The sequence below is a fragment of the Solanum verrucosum genome, unplaced genomic scaffold, assembly GCF_900185275.1.
Source record: "Solanum verrucosum unplaced genomic scaffold, falcon-dt-bn FXZP01001070.1, whole genome shotgun sequence".
Classification (NCBI taxonomy): Eukaryota; Viridiplantae; Streptophyta; class Magnoliopsida; order Solanales; family Solanaceae; genus Solanum; species Solanum verrucosum.
The window spans coordinates 104,802-122,657 of NW_026020062.1; the positions used below are offsets into that span (position 1 = coordinate 104,802).

Below are 17,856 nucleotides of genomic sequence, written 5' to 3' on the forward strand. Positions count from 1 at the left end.
AAATCGAGCCTTTTAAGATTGGAGAGTTTAAAGAGGCTACTGTTGTAATGAAACTTGCCTTGAAGTCCGCATCTAGTGAGGTTAAGCTCAATCACTTGTCCCGTCGCCTCGTTACAAAGAACTCCATCCCACGAGCAGCAATCTATGCTCTTGTTCCATGATTGTAATGTCGAATAATCATCTATAGTAAACATGTGCTTGAATTGTAGAAGAGCAAGAGCTTGATCTTTTGGGCACAAATGAGATAAGGATGAGCAGAAAGCAAGTTGACAGAGTAAGGAAAATAGCATTAAAAAAACAAGTTTTACGTAACCCATTTCTGCACTAAAATGTTCAAAACTAATTAAGTTGGTAGATAAGAAATCAAAAATCTTTTCTTTGTTCCTCTATTCAATAATTTAGATGAGGTATATATAGCACAAATTAAGCAAAGAAAATCCTTCAAATTTTTGATTGATTTCTTGGTGTGTAGACCTTGACTTAAAAGGAAAGGATTCACAATGAAAAAAACTATTAAAATCTATAGTTGATATAGAAACAGTAAAAGTTTGATGTTATTTAGGATTTGCCCATGTTATAGTGTGTTATAATATTTTAAAAATAATTCCACTGGACATCAATTTTCTATGAATATAAAAGGAATTCAAATTATATACATTGACAGTATAAAATAATTTTTGGCTATCATGTTGCTTTACCGCCCGTAAAAGGTTACTTGTCATATTTCTTAGATCATTATTCCAAGCTTGTTGTATAAATTTTCCAATGACTCAATCGCATAAATTTCTTTTGTACTCTGAAGTGCCAATGCATAGGAATTAAAGTACTGGAAAAAATTCTCAAGTCAATGCTTGAGTCATTGCAAAGAAAAGTTCAAATAAAAGCTACAACAGAAAAATCCTATCACTTGTAATACAATTTTTTTGATACCTTAGTGGACGAATATGCCACATTCCAAGTCCTAGATATTTATTACAAAGAAAAGTGGCTCACATATATCTCTACTATAACAAAAGTGGATCACATATATTCATACCGTTATAAAAGTTACTCACATATACCTTTTCATCAAAGGAAAGTGAAAAAAATAACAATTCTAATTTATTTTTCTTATATTTAATTTTAGGGCAAAATGGCAAATATACCCCTCAACTTTGCGATTTAGAGCAGATATACTCCTCGTTAAAAAGTGATGCATATATACCACCATCGGCTAACAAATAATGCATATATACCCTTGGTGTCTAATAAATTGTATACATTTACCCTTTTCATTAATAGGCTGAATTTTTTTTAAAAAAAATCTCAAAATTAGTTTATCAGTCAAATTTATTGTTGTGGATCATAAATGTATATTCAAAGTTGTAATCTTTCGTCAATACATACCTATGAATTAATTAATGTACTTATCATCTATCGACGGATGTGATGGATGAATGAACCACAAATTAAACAAAGAAAAATCTACTACTTTGGATGTTCAATCAACTTTCCATATTTCTCATGATTTAGTCAAACGATCATATTATCACAAATCAACAACTTGAATTGCTTCATATAATAGCTGGCCCAGGGAGAAAAGAAAAGTCTGTAAGAATATTAATTGGTGTATAGAGACCACATCAACAACATTTTTCTTAGTAAAAAATTCATACAAGTTTGATTAGCTCTTAAATAGAACAATAATAGCAGGAATGTACATGTAAGCATTTCACCTTTGCAAATGCAAGAAAGAACTAAGATTATAAGAGAAATCAACTAATTTTAACAATACGAGTTTGTTACGAATAACAATATCAAGTTCAATTTAAAATAATCATAGTAGTATGATGGAGCAACAACATCAAAATTGGGAGTCTGAAATTTGTGGGCTATTTGGACATAGAGATAGGGAGCTGACTGCTAAAGCATGATCCAATAATTGGAAAAAATCTCATATTTGTGGTCCTGTTTGTTTGCATAATAATCAAAGTTTGGTAGGTATTTGTAATAAATTTTGGTTGGTGAAGGGTGGTGGTTGAAGTGCTCATATAATTAAATTATTAATAACTTCTTTAATTCACAAAAGAAATAATGATATAAATGTCTATCCTTATTTATTTACTAGTTTTTGGGAAGGTGCGTTGCACGTTTATCCCTTGTAATTACTATAAGATTTCTATATATTTGAAAAAATTGAATTTCAGAATAGAAAATATATGTGTATTGCACGCTACTTAGTATAAATATTTGTAAATGATTTAAATACAATTAAAATATGTATCAATAGTTATTCATAAATTAAGTAATCAATAGAGAAGGAGTGTAACACCGAAATTAAAGCTTAACATCAAATGGACAATCTGACAATCATAGCAAATAGTTTTAAGAAATTGTAAATTTCACATTAGTTATTAGTTATGAAGATCTCATATAATCAATATCCATTACATTATTATAGCATCACAATAAATTATACAACTTCAGACAGTGGCGGAGCTAGAATTCTGTCTAAGGGGTGTCAAAATATAAAGAAATAAAATCGTGTAGAAGTCAAGGAGTGTCACTATGTAATATATATACATAAAAAAATATTTTTATTCTAGCTATTTAATGTAATTTTCCAACGAAGGGGTGTCGGTCGACACCCCTTCACTACATGTGGCTCCGCCACTGACTTCAGATGTACTTTATGTTCATCCCACAAATATTCAAAAATAAGATGAAATAGAGTAGACTAAAAACAATAAAATAGCTAATGGATTCTAAAACTTTTAAATAACAAAAATTAAAGAGAGAAACAGTTCCAGTGTAAAATAACAAAGCATAAATAGATTTACCTCTTTTTTATTGCATATGTGATGAGCAATTACATCCATCAACAATTATACATTAGAATAACTAAGTGTATGCATTAACATAAAGTGACCGTGATGAGCAATGTAATTACATCCACCAATAATCATCCATCAACAATTATACATCGGAATAACTAAGTGTATGCATTAATATAAGTGATTTTTTTTAAAAAAATTGGTATGTATATAATAAGTCAGGAATCATAAAAGTCATATAAAAATTGATGATATACATAACATCTATGAGAATTCGATTGGTTAAAGTTGGATATGTAAAGTTTCTGACTAAAATCTATATATGTGTGCCATTAAGATGTATGGTTATTCAAAGGACATTTTTGTTCTTTAATGCTAAAGAATATTTCAGTTTTTAAAGGATATAATTTACTACCTTTTGTTGTTACGAAACACTTTATCTATCAAACTCCATTTTAGAATGAAAACAAATTAAATATTCCGTGAATTAATTCTACCTGAAAATATAATGAATTACTACCATAAAATTATTATTTAAATTTTTTTAATAATATTTAAATTTAGTGAAGGGGTAAAATCGTAATCCAACTTTGAAGTTAAGATCTTCGCACTTATAATAATACTAGTTTTCGAACACGTGCGTTGCACGTGTATTCCAGGCTAAGTAATAATTTATTAAGATAATATTAGAATAAATGTGTGATGAGTTATATGAACTTTGAAAGGGATAGGTTACCTTTTGTCTGAATTAAACTTCAGAGTCCTTTCATAATCAAATTTAATAGAAATAATTAGTTAAAATGTGTATATATAATATCAAATGTAACATGACAAGCTATTAAGATCAACGTGTTTCATGCGATGCAGCATTACATTAGACAATGCACTTCAAAGTATGAATTAAACCTCTAAAATATAAGTTCATTTACAATATATATATCGTCATATATAACAAAAATTATTTATAGTAATTCATGAAATTACACATTCAAGTGTAACCCAAATTAAAGCTTAATAGCATAAAGACACAACAACTTTACTAATAAACATCACCAGGGGATAAATTACCATAAAATGCATTCTTGACAAAATATCAAAACTATTACTTAATTGTATTGTTGTCTTAAATCTACAGTTGGCTAGATAAATTTTAATATTTATATTAGTATGTATATATCAGACAAGTTAAAGAATCTAAATTTCAATTATATGAAATAATTCGAATAACAATATACTTATCTGAACTACTGTGTGAATCAATTGGAACTACATCTTATGCTTTATCCAGAAGTGTTATGCATATTATATAAAACTTAATAAATTACATGAAAAGTTTTTTAACCGATAAAAATTAAACAAAGCAATAAATGTAAATAATGGGATAAACTCATATAATTGTACACTAATGGCTCGATAGATTCATGAACTTCATGTTAATTTTTTCTCAATTTATTGATTTATTTATTAAAAGATAAATGTATTATTTGGTAGATATTTTAAAAAGGTAGTGTTTAGATATGGATAAAAATGTCTCATTAAGGTGACTTTAATCTATGTATTCATGAATACGAAAAACGAACCAACATTACTTTTTAATAATTATTGAAAACTGAAAAACTCTATATACAACTGTTCTAACATAAGAGAAGATAGAAGTAACATCAAGAATTTGAATAGGCTTTATTAAGTTATTACTAATTAAATATTTTTTTGAAATGTAATTAAACATTATTGTTAGAAGTTAAATTATGAAAATAATTGTGATATACTACGGGGCAAAGTTGTAATCCAACTTTGAAGGTACCGCATATCAATGAATATTTAATTTTTAAAAATTACATGAGTATTATTCAACACTATGTTTCAATAAAGGAAGAGATTTTGTGTTCCAAAATTGTTGAAGTTGTTCAATTGTCTTCTTAATTTTCTTTTTGGGGGTGTCACACAATTTATTATGATCACTACCTTTAGTGAAAAATACCCTCACAATTTGGAGCATACATCCCAAAAGAAGGAATTTGATTGAAGAGTAAAACTATATAATGTCTTTAAACTTTACGTGGGCATTCAATTTGATAGTATTTATTTAGTTTTTCATTACTTTAGTTTAAGACAAATAAATAGCTAGATAGATACATATTAAAACCTTGAATATACTTTTTTCCTTTAAGGCTTGTAGCTCCAAACATGCAATCACATTTATTCATAAATTTAAATTATTATTGTATTTCTAAAGAATAACATAAAGTATGGTACATTAAAGGTAATTCATAGATTGCAAGAGAATTTCCTTTCGAAGTTATAGAATAATATCAAAATAAAATGATACGATGTAAAAATATATATAGTGTGCATCTTTTGTCCACCTAGTCACCACAAAGTTTGTAACCATCATAAAACAAATAACATTAGAGTTTTCTGACTTTTCGACTCTAAAAATAATCATTATGATGGGTATAGTAGTATTCCATGCAATATATATTGAGGACTTGGGGTGAAAAGGATAAAACAAACAAAAGCAAATAAAATTGACCAAATATAAAAGAATAAATATATAATAGAATCTACAAACAGAACATAATATAGATGATGCTAAAACATATAAGTAATAAGTGACTAAATTTAGGAAAGGATAATTGTTTGTAGCTATACACAATCTATTGAATTGGTATAACATTTGTCACTCCCCAAGGCTACACCCTGGGCGGGACCGGCACCCGGAGACCATTGCTGGCCCCAGGTGAACCCTTGGCCTGGCTTTCTTGACTCAGCGGAAACCTAACTCACCAGAATAACTCAATGCCATGCAAAGACATAAACAACTTAACTGATAAAGATCTGGCCCAAAAGGGCAACTCGAGTCTCAAAATAGAATATTTACATATATACACAAAAGAGAGACTCAAACTAACTGACTATCTGTCTATGAAGCCTCTAAAATACTGAGATGGATGTTGGGACAGACCCCGCAACATCCTAATAGAACAAAACTAAGTACACAAAATAATTGAGTCCTCAAGAATGCAAGGAGGCTCACCACTGACTCTGGAGTGCTCAGCTGAATCAACGACGTGCAGGATGCTAATCTGGGGTACCTGTATCTGCATCGTTATAAGATGCGGGCCAACTGGCATCAGTACATGGAATGTACGAGTATGCGAGCTGGAAACTAAGCAACAAAGGCTAGAAAGAAATCTGGAAGAAACAGAAAAGTTTACCTGGCTCAACTCAACTCAACCTGACTGACTTCTTTCAATATAAGGCAATTTAAAACAAGTGCGATATAAAGAAAGACCGTTTAAAACATGCTATAAACTCTGTGTGTATACAAAGATACCATAAGCCTGAGATGTATATAGAAATACAATGAACTGATGTATATAAAAATACAATAATTTCTATGTATGAAAATACAATAACTGCTGTGGGAGTTTCTCTAACCGACAACCATCACATGATAGCTATAGTGATGATACAACGATTGACCTCACGCTGCCAGATCATCTTATACCCGGCCAAAGGTATAAGACCTGAACTGCCTAATGGATCCACTAGTCTATCTGGAAAAAAACATTCACCTAAAAAGTATGATCCTTTCCTACCCATGGTGGCTAACATGGTTCTATGGGGACTTTGGGTTCTTTGAACGCTCCCCCAATTCGGTGCTCAATACTACTCCCAAAAATGTACTGGCTCTTATGTTTTTAAAACATATTTCTTCCTGTTGATATGAGATAATTACTAAAAAACTAGCCCAAAGGCTCTTTGGAAATCTCAGTTTCCAATCTTGTTTAAATGTACAAACATTTCTTTAAAACTTCTTTGGGAATACATAGTTCCCTAATAACTTTGAGAAATGAACTCAACTTTAAACTCTTCACTCAACTTGAAACTCTTGACTTAACTTGACTGGAAACTTGAGCCTTAAATGAAGTTAAAACATTCAATAAAGACTCTTGAATAACTTTAAAAAAAACTTACTTGAACTTACTTTTAAACCTTGCTTGACTTGACTCTAACTTCCCTTAACTTTGATACTAACTCGCCTTGAATTGGATTATGGATTCAAGACATATGATCGCATGTTTATAGATGAGTTCGGGAGGTTTAAATGTACATTAGAGTGTTGGAAACAACTAGGAAACATAGGTATAATACCTAGGAACATGCATGAGAAAGTGTGGAAAGAAAGGGAGAACATGGCGTCCTTGGCGCTCTACAAGGCGCGGAGCGCCAACCCTCGAAGCTCAGAAGGCACCTGCTGGCGCTCTGAGAGGCGCGCCGCCCCAAGGGCTGGGCTTCAGAGCTCCTCTTGGGGCGCGCTGCCAGGCGCGACGTGCCAACCCCTAACCCAGAAAACTCGACTTTTCTCCCTTGTTTTGCCAACTCTAAACCACCCTTACTTCAATGGATTCAACCCCAAACACTAAGGATCATCAATCTCTCAACATACAATAGATTACAACTCAAATACACAACCAAATCATGTCCCACAACCAACAATAACTTCAACATATCCAATCTTTTCTCAATAACAATGAGTTGGGTGTGTGGGGGAAAGGATCAACACACACTAAGAACTCACATACCTTGATAGGGATCACCCCCGACGAAAATCCACGATGATCTTGACGAATCTTTGCTTGATCTTCCCTTTCTCCTCTTCTTTTCCTCTTCTTCTCTTCTTCTTCTCTTCTTCACTCTCAAGAACCCTAACTCTTTCTCTTTTAAAATGGGAAAAAAATGATCCAAAATCAGCCTAACACACAATATAATCCCAAAAGAAATGGCTAGGGAAAAGACCAAAATGCCCTTAAAATTTCCGGACGGATTCCCTGCCAACTGCCCAACTTTCAATGGCCATAACTCGCTCATACAAACTCGGAATTGAGCAAACTCGGAGGCGTTGGAAAGATCATTCCACAAGATTCGCACCCATAACTGGAACTACTCCTAACTCATCCTGATCTAAGAGTTACGACTGCTCAAAGTTGGCCAAAAACTCACTGATTTCCACACTTAGCCAAATTTTCCAAATTTTTGAATTCCTTCCAAAAATGACTATTTCCGATTTTAAGTCTCTTCATAGATTTCAAATTACTGGATGTTACAATATCCCCCCCTTGGGAACATTCGTCCTCGAATGAGGTTACCTTTACAATGTTAAGAGTGTAACATCTACTCAAACACCCAACATGCAACCATGCAAACACAACGACAACAACATGCTCATTATAAATTAAAGAGCACTAAGAAGGAAATTAGTACATTAATTTGCATTTCCTCCAGATTCAAAGAGATGTGGATATCTCTTCTTCATGTCCTCTTCGGCTTCCCAAGTAGCTTCCTCAACAAATTGGTTCCTCCATAGGACCTTGACTGAGGCTACATCTTTCGTTCTCAACCTACGAACTTGACGGTCTAGAATTTGCACAGGAATCTCCTCATAAGATAAGTTATCCTTGATCCTAACACTTTCTGTCGGCAGGATCAATGAGATATGAAATACCGGATGAACCGCTGCTAGTTCCTATGGTAACTCCAACTCATAAGCAACATTGCTAATTCTCTTGGCTATGCGGTAAGGTCCAATATACTGGGGACTAAGTTTCCCCTTCTTACCAAACCTCATAACCCCCTTCATGGGTGAAACTTTCAAGTATACCCAATCATCTACTTCAAACTCTAACGCCCTCATCCTAACATCAGTGTAGGATTTCTGGCGACTCTGTGCCGTTTTCAACCTCCCTTGAATCACTTTCACCTTCTCCATAGCTTGGTGAACTAAATCTGGTCCTATCAACCCTGCTTCACCAACTTCAAACCATCCAATAGGAGATCTACATCTTCTCCCATAAAGAGCTTCGTAAGGAGCCATCTGGATGCTAGAGTGATAACTGTTATTGTAGGCAAACTCAATGAGAGGTAGGTGATCATCCCAATTGCCTTTGAAATCGATCACACACATTCTCAACATATCTTCTATAGTCTGAATTGTATGCTCGGCTTGCCCATCAGTCTGAGGATGAAAGGCAGTACTCAAGTTCACCTTTGAACCCAAGCCTTTTTGAAAAGGTTTCCAGAACTGTGCAGTAAACTGTGCACCTCTATCTGAAATAACGGAGATTGGGACTCCATGAAGTCTCAATATCTCTTGAATATATAACTTGGCATAATCTTCTGCTGAAAGGGTAGTCTTTACCGGTAGAAAATGAGCTGACTTTGTCATTCTGTCGACAATCACCCAAATAGAATCATGTTGTCTGCAAGACCTTGGCAACCCTGTGATGAAATCCATATTGATCATCTCCCACTTCCATTCCGGAAGTTCTATCCTCTGAGCTAAACCACCGGGCCTTTGGTGTTCAACTTTCACTTGTTGGCAATTTGGACACTTAGCAACAAACTCTGTAATGCCTTTCTTCATGCGATTCCACCAATAGACTTCTCGCAAGTCACGATACATCTTTGTGGAACCCGGATTAATGCAATATCTGGAGCTGTGAGCTTCCTCCATAATCCTCTCTTGGAGTCCATCTACCATATGGACGCACAATCTACCTTGATATCTCAATACACCATCTCCCCCTTGTTCAAAAGCTAATACTCTTTGCTTTTGAACATTTGCCTTCAACTCAAGCAAAATGGGATCTTGATCTTGTTTGTCTTTCACTTCTGACACTAGTGATGACTCGGCCCCATTCACCACCGCCATTCCTCCTTCTGCGGAATCTGAAAGTTTGACTCCCAGGCATGCCAGTCTGTGCACATCTTTTGCTAACTCTCTCCTTCCTTCTTCAATATGGGCGGTGCTACTCATAGACAACCTGCTCAAAGAATCAGCAACAACATTAGTCTTACCTGGGTGATAAAGAATACTCAGGTCATAATCCTTGAGTAATTCCAACCACCTCCTTTGTCTGAGATTAAGCTCTTTCTGAGTAAGCGCATATTGAAAGCTCTTGTGATCAGTGAATATGTCGACATGCACACCATACAAGTAGTGACGACATATTTTCAAATCAAATACTATAGCAGCCAACTCTAAGTCATGGGTTAGGTAATTCTTCTCATGAACTTTCAACTGTCTGGAGGCATAAGCTATAACCTTCCCATTCTGCATTAATACACAACCCAAACCAATTCTAGATGCATCACAATACACCACAAAACCTTGAGTACCTTCTGGTAACGTCAAAACGGGAGCTGTAATCAACCTCTCTTTTAATTCCTGAAAACTTCTCTCACAAGCTTCAGACCATTGAAATTTCACTGCCTTCTGAGTCAACTTCGTCAAAGGAGATGCAATAGACGAGAACCCCTCTACAAACCTCCTATAATAGCCAGCTAATCCCAAGAAACTCCTAATTTCAGTTGGAGAAGTGGGTCTAGGCCAATTCTGCACTTCCTCAATTTTTCGAGTATCAACTTTAATTCCATCACCGGACACAATGTGGCCTAGGAATGCCACAGACTTAAGCCAAAACTCACACATAGAGAACTTGGCATACAACTATTTATCTTTTAAAGTCTGAAGAACTATTCTGAGATGACTAGCATGACCTTCTTCATTCCTTGAATAAATTAGTATGTCATCAATAAAGACAATAACAAACATATCTAAATAAGGTTTGAAGACTCTATTCATCAAGTCTATGAAAGCTGCCGGTGCATTGGTCAAACCAAAAGACATGACCAAAAACTCGTAATGACCATATCTAGTCCTGAATGCTATCTTTGGAATATCATATTCCCTCACTCTTAACTGGTGATAGCCTGATCTGAGGTCAATCTTCGAAAAACAAGTGGCATCTTGAAGCTGATCGAAAAGATCATCAATCCTCGGAAGAGGGTACTTATTCTTGATGGTAACCTTATTCAACTGGCGGTAATCTATACACATCCTAAGGGAACCATCTTTCTTTCTCACAAACAAGACCGGAGCACCCCAAGGTGAGACACTCGGTCGAATGAAATCTTTTTCTAAGAGATCTTTCAACTGCTCTTTCAACTCTGCTGGTGCCATTCTTTATGGCGGAATAGAGATAGGACGAGTATCTGGAATGAGATCTATGCCGAAATTTATTTCTCTCTCAGGAGAAATTTCGGGTAGATCATCAGGAAACACTTCTGGAAACTCTCTTACTACAGGAACTTACTGAAAAAGAGGTATCTCAACACTAGAGTCATGAACTCGGACTAAGTGATAGACACAACCCTTCGAAACTAACTTTTTTGCCTTAAGGTACGAAATGAAACGACCCTTAGGCACTGCTGAACTACTACTCCACTCTAAGACTGGCTCATTCGAAAACTGAAACTTGACCACTCGAGTTCTACAATCTATCGATGCATAATTAGCATGAAGCCAATCCATACCTAGAATGACATCGAAATCTACCATGTCTAACTCAACCAAATCAGCCATGGTGCTCTTGTGATTGATAGAAACAGGACAATCACGATACACTCTTTTCGCTAGAATAGACTCCCCAACAGGTGTAGAAACACTAAAGGGTTCACAAAGTATTTCAGGAAGAACCTCAAACCTATTTGCAACATAAGGAGTTACAAAAGATAAACTTGCTCCTAGGTCTAGCAAAGCATAAACATTAAAAGCGAAGACTTTGATCATACTAGTGACAACATTCGGAGAATTCTCTTGCTCGTGGCGACTAGTGATTGCATAAAGGCGGTTTGCTCCTCTGCCGATACTAGAAGTAGCTCCTCTAGGTGTCGTCCTGTCTGGTGGAACAACTGAAGAAGACTGCGCTTTATTGCCCCCATTACCCTGCCTATTCCTTGGACACTCTCGCATGAAATGTCCATTCTGACCACACCTGAAACAACCAATGGAGCCCTCTCGACAAATCCCTGAGTGGTTCCTACCACATTTGGCACAGGCAGGAGGCTTACTACTCCCTTGCGCTACACTACCCGAAGATTGTGCTGGTCTAGCCCTGAAGTCCTTCGAATTCTAGCCATAAAATTCACCTTTGTATCTGGGTGCAGGTGCTCTAACAACTGATGGAGCAGGTCCTCTTTGCCTTTGTTGAAAGGATGAACGGTTCGCATTACCTTTCTGCTGCCCGGACACTTTTCCGGTCTTGGCTCTCTTACTTCTGAACTCTTCTCTGTCCCTCAGCTTCTCTTCCTCAACCTGTTGTACATAGACTATCAACCTTTATATGTCCATGTCCCCGATAAGCATTGTAGCCCTACCTTCCTTACTTGACAACCGAGACAGCCCAGCAACAAACAAGCTCATTCTATTTCTCATGTCCGCCACCATCTCCGGAGCATAGCGGGATAGTTGGGTGAACTTCAGACTGTACTCATGAACACTCAAAGACTCCTGCTTAAGTGTGAGGAACTCACGTACCTTGGCCTCTCTCAATTCTCGAGGAAAGAAATGCCCCAAGAAAGCTTCCTCAAAAGAGGCCCAACTCGCAGGTGGGGCATTCTCAGCTCTGCCCTCTTTCCACTGGTCGAACTAAGTTCTAGCAACATCCTTCAATTGATACGCAGCTAGTTCAACCCACTCAGTATCTGCCACATGCATCACATCAAAAATCTTTAACTCCTCAATGAAGTCCTCTGGATCCTCAGTAGTGCTCGAACCCATGATACTCGGAGGATTCATCCTCAAGAACTCGCGGATCCTAGAAGTGTCAGCTCCTTCCTGTCGAGCTCCCATTTGCTGACCCATCTAATTAGCTACAGCTTGACTCAACATCCTAATTGCCTCTCTGAACTCGGCATTAGAAACTTCCCCTTCTTGCACTCCCGGGACATAAGGTAACTCTTGCTCATCCACATAACGTCTAGGAAGACGCCCTCTGCCAGCTCTTCATGGAGGCATGATTATCTTAAACACGAGCAAGCATGAATTAGGAAGAAACTCTTTAGAGATAAACTTTAATGCATGAGATGAGTGTGAAAGAAATGAGAAATCTTCCTAAATGTTGTAGCCTCCCAATTATAGATATGGCGCGCTTCACACCAATAACTAGGACTCTACAGACACGGCTTCATAGACTCCCTAGGACTCTTGAACTCTGTGCTCTGATACCAAGTTTGCCATGCCCCGAGCCTACACCCTGGGCGGGACCGAGACCCGGAGACCAATGTTGGCCCCAGGCGAACCCTTGGCCTGGCTTTCTTGACCTAGCGGAAACCTAACTCACCAAAATAACTCAATGCCATGCAAAGACATAAACAACTTAACTGATAAAGATCTGGCCCAAAAGGGCAACTCGAGTCTCAAAATAGAATATTTACATATATACACAAAAGAGAGACTCAAACTAACTGACTATCTGTCTATGAAGCCTCTAAAATACTGAGATGGATGTTGGGACAGACCCCGCAACATCCTAATAGAACAAAACTAAGTACACAAAATAATTGAGTCCTCAAGAATGCAAGGAGGCTCACCACTGACTCTGGAGTGCTCAGCTGAATCAACGACGTGCAGGATGCTAATCTGGGGTACCTGTATCTGCATCGTTATAAGATGCGGGCCAACTGGCATCAGTACATGGAATGTACGAGTATGCGAGCTGGAAACTAAGCAACAAAGGCTAGAAAGAAATCTGGAAGAAACAGAAAAGTTTACCTGGCTCAACTCAACTCAACCTGACTGGCTTCTTTCAATATAAGGCAATTTAAAACAAGTGCGATATAAAGAAAGACCGTTTAAAACATGCTATAAACTTTGTGTGTATACAAAGATACCAGCGATGCAGTAGACTTGAATCCTGCAATTTTCAAAAATGAAGAATTAAAGTTAAAAGCTTTAACGATGAAGGAGGTAGAAAATTTATGGATATATAAAATGTAATCTTCTGAAGGATAGAGATTAAGTTGATACCTCAAGGTTACTAACTAATGTCTTTTCTTGTGCCTTCTCATTCTCGTAAGAATTTTGTGTTCCAATTTTACATCCATCCTCGAAAACCATGCTGGATATTGAGTTGACAACATTATGTATATTATGGACAGTCCAATAACAAGTCCACAACCGTAACCCATGAGAATCGCCTGCCAACTGATCATTGATGAATCTCCTCCTCCTTCTTCATCTAGCTCAATTGGATTCGTCGTTTGTGCTACCCCATAATCACCACCACAATCCTTTGAGAGTGGAAATCCACGTAGCCCATCATTTCCTTGGTATGAACTATTCTCAAACGTATCAAATTGTTTTCCTTTGGGGATGCATCCAACAAGATGATTGTGAGAGAGATTTAAGACTTCAAGTGATTTGAGGGATGCAAGTTGTTGTGGAATTTCTCCACTGATTTTGTTAGATGAGAGATCCAATGATTCAAGTACAGATAATTGGTGCAATGATGCTGGTATGTGACCTTCCAAGCGATTGTGAGATAAGTTCAACGTACGAAGCCCAACGAGATCTCCAATAATGCTTGGGATATGACCTTCAAATCTATTCCTTGAGAGATTGATAATAATCTCTGTAGTCAAAACTCGAGGTAGTTCAAGCTCCTGTCCCTTTGTGGTCACTATCAAGGAAATTGTGTAATAACCATCTTGCTTATCTACTACATACTCTCGGGTTCCACTGTTCTCACCATTTATTTTCATTGCTTCAAAATTCTCAAAAAGGCTCACCGGTAAATCTCCACTAAATCCGTTGGATGAGAGATCAATGATTCGAATTTGAGCAAACTTGTAAGTCGATGAATCTTTTATAGGGCCAAAGAACTTATTTGATCTCAGTCTTAGAATCTTCAGATTCGGTAGGGCTCTCAACCATTTAGGAAATGTGTCATTCAACTCATTGTTACCTAAATCAAGAACTTCCAAATATGTGCAATTGATCAATGATTGCGGGACTTTCCCCTCTAGCTTATTCCCGTCAAATTTAATGACTATAAGTTCGTTTCCTATACTAAAAGTTGTATTAATTGTCCCACTAAGACTATTGCTGCTTAAATCCAAAACCCAAAGTCCACTCATCTCACCCAAACATAGTGGGATTGGTCCCTCCAAATTATTGCTGCCCAAATCTAGCACATTCAGTGTTGTCAGATTGCAGATGGTTGAATCGATCTGTCCACTGAGATTATTGTGCAAAAGGAGAAGATAATATAGATCACGCTGGTTTAGGAGTGACTTTGGAATAGGACCTTGCAGCTGATTTTGTTTTAGAGAAACAGAAAAAAATGTTTGGGACTTAAACTCCCGTATGTTTCCACTTAAATGGTTATCACTCAAGGCTAACTGCCCTAGTAAGGGGAGGGAGAATATCCAGGAAGGTATAGTCCCATTCAAGTGGTTTGATGATAATCTGAGTGATTGTAGGTTTTGCATACCACTTACATTAGAAGGAATTGGACCTGTTAGGGAATTGAATGAAAAATCTAAGAATTGAAATTGTGTCAAGCTTCTGTTAAAGGATAAGAACTCAGAAATGGGTCCTTCAAGATGGTTATAACCAAGGTCCAAATCCTCTATGTTGGTGAGATTCCATAGAGGTTTAGGAATAGACCCTGAGAGATCACAAGAAAATAAATCTAATGTATGCAGTGAAGTTAGATGACCAGTAGCATACACACTACTGAGATATAACATTTGGAGTGATGCACTGCTATTCCATTTGGTTGTGGGAAACCAAACAGTGAGCTGGGTGAAAGGTGGAAAATTCTTTCCGGCAATATCCCGTATAACTGTGTATTCCCAAGGTGTAGAGTAGTTAAATAAGAAGAGAAATTCAGAGGAATGGTGGAAGAGATGTTCACAGAGTCAAGGTTGAGCTCTCTTAATTGGGTCAAGTTCTTAAGGAGCAGTTCAAAATTGTGAGGTCCGAATCTAAGATGATCTGAAAAAATACGAAGAACGTGTAATTTAGAAAGACGAGAGATTTCTGCTGGGATTAGACCTGAAAATCTTGAATGCGACAAATCAAGATGCGTCAAACTAGAAAGCTCACCAAATTTAGGTGAAATGAGAGACCCAGAAAAATCATTATAAGACAAATCAAGTCTTTTGAGATTGGAGAGTTGAAAGAGGCTACTTTTGGAACGAAACTTGCCTTGAAGTTTACTGCAAGTGAGGTTAAGCTCAATCAATTTTCCTGTCGTCTCATCACAATAAACTCCATCCCATGAACAACAATCTGTGTTCTTGTTCCACGAAAGAGTTGGATAAAACAGAATCGGTTGGCGTGTTATGACGGCACAATAAATAGAAGGATAATGACTTATTGTAAACATGTGCTTGAATTGTAGAAGAGCAAGAGCTTGATCTTTGGGGCACAAATGAGGTAAGGATGAGGAGAAAGAAAGATGGCAGAGGAAGGGAAATAGCATAAAAAATACAAGGTTTACGTAGCCCATTGTTGCACTAAAATGTTCAAAAAACTCTTTGTTTTCTTCTTCTATTCAATAACTTTGATAAGGTATATATAGCACAAATTAAGCAAATAAATTCAAATAAGAGTATTAGTTGGTGCGTAGACCCTTGACCAAAACATTTCCAATTTCATTTTGATTCGTTTGGTCATATGCACAAAGGTAACTTTTTCTTTAGCTCATGTACCCTTTTTATCTAATGTATATATGATCCTTCTAGCAAAATTCAGGGTATATTTGATCTTTCTCAGATATTATTTTTTTCTTTAATTTTTTGATTCAATGCGTAATTTGAGTTTTAAATCTCTCCCTTATAGATCTATTTGCTTATCATTATTTGAATATCTTATTCTTATTTATTTTTTTCCCTTTCATTTTTAGTGTAAAAACATGAGAATAAGAAAGGAAAAAATGTGAATGGTAAAAGAGAAAAAAGTAATAAAAATATTTAAAACTATTTGTCTCTGTAAAAATAAAATAAAATTGGGGAATCTATGATAAATTGTACAAGTAAATGAGTGAGAAATAAATTTGCCAATTAAAATATTAGATCCAAAAACTATTTTTCTTAAAATAAAAATAAAAATAAAAATCAAAGAAAAATAAATTTAAAATCAAATTTTCATTTCCGTTGGACCAAATTTGAGCTACCTTAGTAGCAATAATTATATCAACTCTACATTGGAAAGGTAAAAATTCACAAAAGTTTTAATTAGTTAGGATAAGTATATTGTTTGGTGTACAGGCATTGACAACAACATTTCAAGTAAAAAATCCATTTTTTATTAAAAAATAATATCATGCTCAATTAAGGTTACCATAATTAATTGGCTTTAAATGATGTGATGGTATAATATCGACGAAATGTGTGAAAACGTGTTGATGGTTTGTGCACCGAACTCTCAAATAAAATGTGTTTTAATCACTAATATTATGTCATTCATTAAGAAAGAACGAACACTTTATGAAACCTGTAATTTCCAAAAAAATTAAAGAATTAAGTAAAAAATATTTGAGGTAACAAACATTTGTAATTAAACTAATGAGAAAAATCTCAAGTCAAATGCATAAGTCATTGCACAAAAATCCAAATGTAATAATACAGTTTTGTTTGATTCCTATCAAAGGAATCATCACTAATACAACTTTCTGCAAGTAGTCCTAACCCAACTATTAAGCAATGTGGAATTTTTCTTCTTGAGAATACTAGCTTCTTCTTTTTTAATTTGTCATTCGGTGTCTGATACACATTAAAGTCCGATTATTTTAAACTCGTGTCGCGCATCGTGTAGAGCCCCATTCGGTGGGAGGTGGGGGAACGCTTTCTACCAATGATTTTTTTATACCTAGGGTTCAAACATGAGACTTTTGATTAAGAGAGGAGAAACTGCATCCACTGCACTACATCCGTTGGTGATGACAATATTAACTTTAACAATTGGGAACAATTATGCAATCAATTTAAATTGGGAGAAGGCATAAGTACCCCTTGAACTATAATCGAAATTACAGAGACACACCCTATATTTACGGAGGTCCTATTACTCCCCCCCGTTATGTGCTGACGTGAAATCATAACTCAATTCAATTAGCTACTGTAGTTTTTTTTTTTAAAAAAAAAAAATCTTCTTATTTTATTTGCCTTGTTTATAAAATAAGCTGACACA

General features: G+C 35.8%; 1 pseudogene; it reads right to left on the reverse strand.

The window, feature by feature from the left end:
- The window catches only part of LOC125823409 (receptor-like protein Cf-9), a 110,219-nt pseudogene extending 94,025 nt beyond the window's left edge, over positions 1-16,194 (reverse strand).
- Between the last annotated feature and the right edge of the window lie 1,662 nt (positions 16,195-17,856).